The sequence below is a fragment of the Macrotis lagotis genome, chromosome 1 (genome assembly GCF_037893015.1).
Source record: "Macrotis lagotis isolate mMagLag1 chromosome 1, bilby.v1.9.chrom.fasta, whole genome shotgun sequence".
Lineage (NCBI taxonomy): Eukaryota > Metazoa > Chordata > Mammalia > Peramelemorphia > Peramelidae > Macrotis > Macrotis lagotis.
In genome coordinates, this window is record NC_133658.1 from 923593154 (window position 1) to 923601121 (window position 7968).

General features: G+C 46.0%; 1 pseudogene; it reads right to left on the reverse strand.

Moving 5' to 3' along the window:
• Nucleotides 1-1789: 1789 nt before the first annotated feature.
• On the reverse strand, nt 1790-6410 carry LOC141509646 (neutral alpha-glucosidase AB-like; annotated as a pseudogene).
• Nucleotides 6411-7968: the final 1558 nt, after the last annotated feature.

A 7968-nucleotide genomic window follows, 5' to 3' on the forward strand; every position in this document is an offset into this window, starting at 1 on the left:
ATTTCTAAAAAATTTTATGATGACAAGATTTTCTTTAAAATTCTCTTAATAATCTTATAAATTAAAAAACTCATATTCAAAATTTCCTTAAATTATTTTCTTTTTAATATATAAAAATTTACAAATTTTTCTTTTCTATATCAGTGCTATTCTAACCTCTCAATGCTCTATAATAGCATTCTATCCTTCCTGACAAATGACAAATAGATGAACTACACCACAAGCATATGCTGTATCTGTTTAAATATTATCTCCCCCTATTTTGGCAATTTTAACGTCTGATTAAGAGCACATAACTCAGAAGTCTGGACTAAGAAAGATTTTGGCAGACTCCCTGGCCTCCTTCAAGGCCATTCTGTTCCTCTTTTGGTACTCCCATTACTTCTTTTTCCTCCTATGACTCTGGGAGGTCCCATAAAACATTATAACCAAAAAAATAAATATTATATTTTACAAAACATTTTATTTTCATGCATTTTCAGATAATTTTTAAAGAGGATTAAGACATTATTGAATTACCCAATTTGAAGAAATAGGTAACATCTACCTAGAAATTGCTTTCATATCATCCTTTTCACTTTATTGGGTATATAACATTGCCAATCAATTCACTGCCAAATAATGCAAAAGTGGCAGATTAATGTAATTTTCAGATTACCTCAACCTCATTTAAACACATATCTTCATATAGACTTATCGCTCTATACTTTATTATCTTACATTGATTTATAAATCACTTTTCAAAGTTCCTAAATTCCATCTATTATTTATACAAAGTCCAACCTGCTCATGCTTACTTTCTACAAGCTTAAACCAACTTCCATATTTCATAAATGGTTCAAAAGCATTATTTCTTCCAGGACCTATTACTCAGATGGAACTACCTACATGTTCCCTTAATATACCGTTCCATTATTCTTTTCCATTAACTCTTTTTTTTAAGAGTTTCGGTTCTTTTATTTTCATTCATCAAAACCTATTCCAGTTCGTGGCCGTGGGGAAGTAAAAAAGGTCCACCGAGAGGCCCCTCCCCCATTCCTGAGCCCCCCCGCCCCGGCACACATAATCCGTGGCCCCCAGCCCCCTTCCCCAGCAATAAATACACGGGACGGTGATTGGATGAGAGGCGCTATGGGGCGCGTCCAGTGGGTCACTGCCGGGCCGGGCAGGGGGCCCGGGGGCCGGGGAGGGCAGCCAGGGGCCGGGGAGGGCACCCAGGGGCCGAGCAGGGCCCCTTCATGTCCCGGAGAGGAGCCGCAGAAGCTCCGGCCAGAGGAGGGGCTGGGGGGGAGGCCGATCTTCCTTCTCCCCACTCAGCCCCCAACGGGCCGGGGGTGGTTCCAGTGTATCAGCAGGGTGAGGAGAGAGGCCCATGGGGAGTCGCCCAGAATCTCCTCCCTCGAGGAGAGGAGAGGAACAAATGGGGTTGGCAGGGGGTCCCTGGGGGACCAGTGTCCTGGGGGGCCCAAGTCCAGATGCCTGAAGCCAAGGCATTAGTGGGAGGTCTTGAGAGGGAGAGTTCCTAGGTCCCTTACAAAGGTGGGGTGAAGTTTTGGGAAGGCCCCTGTGGCCCCTCCATTCACAGGGGGGAGGGGTCAAGGGGAGCCTCCAAGGAGGGCTGCCCAGCCTGGGGCCCACCCCGGCCCCTGCCCAGCTCATGGCCAGTGAATCCTTTGGGCAGCAGCATCCGGACAATACGTGGTAAGAGGTGACTCTGGGGCAAGGTGCGGAGCTCTGGGAGGAGGGGGTGGGTGACTCTGGACTACCCTCGGGCAGGCCAAGCTTCGGGCTATCGCAGATGGATGCTCCAGTCGGCGGACACGGGGACTCCAGGTTTGCACAGAGTTAGCACCGAGGTCTCCGCGTTGTGGTGGAAGGTCAGAACGCTTTCAAGCATGCCCTCTGTCTGCAGCACCTCAGAGGACAGCTTGCCGGCCCCCAGGATCATCACTCGCTCAATCCAGATTGGGGTCTCAAAGTGGCTTCGAGGGTCAGCTGAGCTCGAGGTCAGAGTATTTCCCGAGAAGGTGAACTTCCTGAAGAGGAACTCGTCCTGGGTCTGGTGGTGGAAAGTGTGGCCGTCGTCTAAATAAAGCTCTCCTTGTGCCGTGCCCTGGGGGCTGAGGGCAACATAGAGAGTGATGGGGTCATCCTTCATAGAGTTCGAAGAGCGCCTCACCCGCTTCCACCGGGGCATGATGGTCCCTCCACGCTGGAATACATGGATAGTGCTCAAAGTGACCGGGAGGTACAAGGTGTGGGGGCCATAATGCTTCTGGTGGCTCTGAACATGTACCACACCTCCCCTTGGCCAGGCAGGTACATTGGACTCCATGAGCTCCAGGTTCAGTCACAGGGTGAACCAGCAGAGAATCTCCCAGCATGTACTGATCATCCTGGCTAAAGGTGGCTACATCCTTGGGGTACTGCACCTACAGAGGTCTCATGATGGGATGTCCATCACGGTGAGCACGATAGAAAAGGGTGTACCAGAAAGGGAGTAGGGCATAGCGCTGCCGCAAGGCGTCTCGGATGGGCCCCAGATACTGGGGGGAAGCAGGCAGGGTTCTCGCCGTCCTGTGTCCATAGGTGTGTGTGCTTCATATAACGGCTGTTAGGCGCCCGTCTGGTACCAGCGCAGAAGCAGCTCTGGCTCAGGGTTCTTGAAGAAGCCACCCACATCAGCCCCATAGAAGGAAAGGCCCACCAGCCCTAAGCTGAGGCACATGGGGATGCTGATTTTCAGATGGTCCCACTCTGCAGCATTGTCCCCAGTCCAGACAGCTCCAAAGCACTGAGAGCCAGCAGAGAAGGCCCTAGAGAGCACAAATGGGCTTTGCACCCCTCCGGAGCGCTGGATGAGCCCCTCGGCCGTGGCCATGTCCACATAGAAGCCATAGATGTTGTGGATGTCCCGGTGCTCCCAGCCACCATGGTACCGGGCGTCCTTGAGCATGGTGACCTCGGGGCCTTTGAACACTGATGGCTCATTCCTATCCTTCCAAATGTAGACATCGGAGGCAGAACCCTCGTACTCGTCGAAGCTGAACATGTTTGCCCACCAGTCTCTCATTTTGCTGTTTGTGAAGTCAGGATAGCCAGCAGAGCCTGGAGAATGTCCAAAACCAGGGGCAGGCCTGGGGCTAAGGGCTGGTGACATACCTATGACCTTTAGCCTCCCCAAAACCTCAGCTCAGCCTGGCACAGCCTGGCCTTCCCTGCTGACCTGGCCAGCACCATCCCTCGTAGTAGGAACCATCTCGGCTCTTAACATACAGTCCCTGTGCCCGTAATTCTTCGTGCACCCGGTATCCCGTGTCCACCTTGATGTGGGGGTCCACAAGGGTCACCAGTTTACGTCTTTTGCCAGCCAGATGCCCCAACATGGCCAAGGGCTGGGGAAACCGGCTTGAGTCCCAGGTGAAGTAGAGTTTCCAATCCACATATTCAAAGTCCAGCCAGATGACGTCACAAGGGAGGTCCTGGCTATCAAAGGCCTGGTGGACTTCAATCACGTGGGCCTCATCTCGATAATTCCAGCGGCTCCGGTGGTAGCCAAGGGAGAAGAGTGGGGGAAGGGCCTGGGTCCCTGTGAGACTCACATACTGATGGAACACGTCAGAGACTGTGGGCCCAAGGAGCAGGAACACGTCAATGATGCCGCTTCCAGACATGCAGCGCACATCAGTCTGGGGTGTCTCCCCACCACTTTGAAGGTAATCCAGCATCTTCCCAAACAGTGTCTTTCCTGCTGTATTAGAGGAAATGTCCACCCAGGTCTGGGCTGCACTGAGCCAGAAGATGCCAAAGCCTCAGCGGACTCTGTGAGCCTAGATCAGGGGCACCACGCCATACAAGACCTTGGGGTTATACAGCTCATATTGAAACACGTCAAGGTTGTAGAGGCCATAGGGCTCCCCACCCTCCGTAACCTCCAGTCTCAGGCCGTCAGCATGCTCTGGGATTCCACAGACATGCTCCATTCCAGGCAAAGAGGAATCCAGGCCCACGGATGTGGGGCCATAAGGCTTGCTGTCCAAGTGGGGCTTGAACATCTCCTCGCAGGCCCCTGGCTCATCGCTGTCCTCCTCTTCTTTGTTCTCCTCTGTCTTTTCGGCTTTCCCAGCGGCCTCCTCCTCCGGGGCACCATCCCCCTGAGCTGAGCTCAAGGTCAGCGGGGGCCCAGGGAGGCGGTGCCGGCGGGCCCCCTCCTCAGCCATCTTTTGTTGCGGCCTCACTGCGGTTTCATCAATCTCCTGCGGGAAGGGGCCAGGAGGAGCCTCCCAAGGGGGCCCATCTGTGGCAGCCCGGGGAGGGGGGCTCTCGTGGGGAGGGGGCTCCTTGGCCTTGCCCCACCTCATCTCCAGCCCGGGGGCCCACCCTTGGAGCAGGGCTGCCTCCTCGGGGGGCCACGAGCTCGCACACCACCTTCAGAGGAGGAAGAGGCACCCTGGGGGGTGGAGTCCGCACTGGGGGGAGGGCCTGTCTACACTCGCGGCTCCCTGCTGCGCTCGCACCCTTCGGGCCCCCTCCGGCCCCCCCGGAGCTCCCCCGCCTCTGGGCCGCAGCGCGACCCCCCGCCGGCCCATTTCTGGGATTGGTTCCCGAGGTGGGCTGGGCGGCGGCTCCGGAACCCTCGGGGGCCGGGAGGAGCTGAAGGAGGCCCCTCTCTGCTCACCCCATTAACTCTTTTATTAAGACAAATCAAGAAAAAATAATTTTAGGGACAATTTCAATTTCTTCTAGGTCCCTTATAAGTACATTTTGTGAATAAGTAAGTAAAACCCTGTTAGTCAATCAGACCAGAAAAGAAACAATAGAAAAATATGAGAATCCCTTCTTCACCCCCCCAAAAAAAAAAACAGCATGATTTTCAGGAAGATCTCCTGTGGCACAGAATCATGAGTTTTTGGAAAAAAGAAAAAGATTTAATTTTGAAAAGAGCGAAAGGAAAGAGGGTTGACTAATCAGAACACTAAGACATGACCGCAGGCCTAACCATGCAGGGAATGCTAAGAGCTTCCCTCTGCCTGTTTAAAACAAACACATATAAAACACTAAACAGATTCAGAGTCCTTCAAACCAGAAAGGCCCCTAAACTGCAGGGAAAAGCCCATCTTGCTCTCACATTAGACAAAATCCAGAGAACATTCCATATATCACAAAACATTTTTCTATACAAACATATTAATATTTAACACAGGCATAACTTTTGAGAAGTCAGTCACACAAAAACTCTTCAGCCTATTTGGAATATGCCCTGTCCTTTTGTTCACCTAGAGTAAACCAAATAACTCTTTATTAATGGGACAATCCTAAATCTTTTCTGGGGAGGGGAGGGATCTTCTGTACTTAAATCTTCACTTGCCTTTAATTTTCTATAATAACTAACATTAACAGAATCTATACTGATAAACTCCTGATACTATAATGTTACCATATAATTCTGGTAAAAGATTAACTACTTAGTTTCCCTATTTTGGGCATTTGAATGTAATCAAATTATATACTTATGGAATTTTACCTAATTCTCTTGTCTTTCTGAAATTTACTTCTCCAAAACTTTCCCAAATTAAAATAGCATTTCTTTTTATGATTTCTTTAAATCAAGAAATATACACTGTTTCTTTCCTGATTCTTATAATTCCAAATAAATTTCCTTTTTAACACTTGTTTATCCAAGTCTTCATGAAGTAATTATCTATCTTTAACTAGTCCTTTTTTCTAAAATCCTCTTTCTGCTAACTTTAAGGTCATGAGATAGGATCCAAAACAGCAGGAAGACAAGCCATGGAGAGGGAGAAGGAGGGGGGACTTCATTCTGGCAGAATCACGGTGAAGAAGGGGAGAAGAGAGAAAAGTCAACAGTATTTTATCAAATTAATATTCATTTATCATTTCACACACTGTTCTCCAGTCATGTAGACTTAAAGAACCTTCTAATCTCAAATCTCCTTTCCTTGGGAATTGTGGAAAACATTCATAAATGGACTGTAAGAAACTTATCTATCTGTTTTTTGATAATGTCTAAGCCCTTCTCTTTAATCAGTTTCTTTAAAATATTTATGTCCTTCCCTGGCTTCTTTATTTCTTTAGATAATTCCTTCCCCACTGTACCTGCTGCACTCAATTAGAAAATGAAACTCAAAGCCATGCCATTGATCAGCTTTTAATCAAGCCTTCTTTTCACCCCTATCATCCCAGGAATCATGATGGTCTTACCAGGGGGGGATTTGTTCTCCAGGAAGACTATCTCAATCTCTGTATGGCTTCAAGTCCCAGGACTTGCCTCATATGAGAGCCCCAAATGTTTGAACCTCCTGACCAGCAGGGGGATTACTTCAGCTCTAGAGAGAAATGAAATGGTTACTCACAGGTGGGATTGCTAGCAGGACAACTAGCAGAGCCATTTATTCACAGTATCAGACAGATTTTTATGGCAGAAAGTCACAACATTAGCATACAAGATAAAACAATTAAATGATGTTTCTCAAACTTGCCTAGTATGTAACCTAGCAGAATGTAAGCTAGAAGTTACAACCAAGAAGTTTGGGTACAAGGCTATGACACAAGTGAGGTCATATGTTGACACAGTTGTGTTATCACTACAGAGTTCCCTGGAAAGCCTTTTACCTGAGGGTCACATAAGCCCAGACATTAGTCAGCTGACCTTTCACCCTAACTTCCTTGGGTGGCACTTCAACAGGATAGGAGTTTGGTAGAAAAATATTGAACTCAAAAACTTACAAAATATCTTTGCATGTTGTTGGAAAAAAATTAAAATAATTAACATTAAAAATGGAATTATTTGGACTAAATAGTTTATTTTTCCAGTTCCTTTGAGCTCTTATAAAAATTCTATGTAATAATGATATTATTAATGAATAATGCTAATACCATTTTCACAAGGCATAAATAAATTGCTTCATCTTTATCAGCCTCCTAATGTCTTTACTTATTTCCTTATTTTTCTTTTATTTTTTTATGAATCTTAAATATTTAAGTTTCCATCTAGTCTAATTATATTGTTATAAATACCTGAAAGTCTCTCAGCTAATCTAACATACACTTTTTTCATTTAGAGTTATACTCAACTTTGCAAGGTTGAACTATCAAAATCCTAAAAATCCATGTATGACTTGGCCTAGAATCTATTACTGGTCAATCAGTGAGAGGTAGAATGATTTTCTTTAAAGTCATATTCAGGGAAGTTAGGTGGTGCAGTGTTATAGAGCACCAGCCCTGGACTTGAGGACTTGAGTTCGAATTCTGAGACACTTAATAATTACCTAGTTGTGTGACCTTGGGCAAATCACTTGACCCTTCTGCCTTGAAAAGCAAACAAATAAACAAAAAAAAAAATAAAGGCATAGTCAGTAGCTCCATTTGAATTCCAGTGGACTTTATCAAAGTTTGATTTTCCAGAACTATATGTCTTGACTGCAAGTAAATTGGATTTAAGTGGGACAACTTTGTGTTGGGGGAAAAAAGTGTAAGAAGACTGCAAAGGTAGGAGGTAATTGGAGTAATCCTACAATAGGAGACTCAGAGAAAAGAGAGCATTACTCAGCTGAATCAATTAACTTTTTTTATATCCTCCTGACAAGCCTTAAATAAATCACCCTTACAGTTGAATGGCTTAGTAGTATGCATTTTATTGGAGTGAATTAGACCTTAGTGAAGTGTATTTGCCAGAACAAGCTAGAAATATAAATTTCATAGTTATCTCTAGTTTAATACTCATTGACTTGTAGGAAGAAGTATAAGAAAAAGAACTTAGTTTTTTGCTTGAGAGAAATGTTTCTCATTACTTCGTTTTTGCTATGCTGTCACATTAAATGTATTTTATTTGGGAAAGAAAAAATACTTAGTTACAAATGTACAAATGATATAGGAGGCAATGAGAGTACTCTTTCAAAAAGACGAAGAAGAAAAATTTTAGAAGAAAAATGATCAAGGGAATCTTTG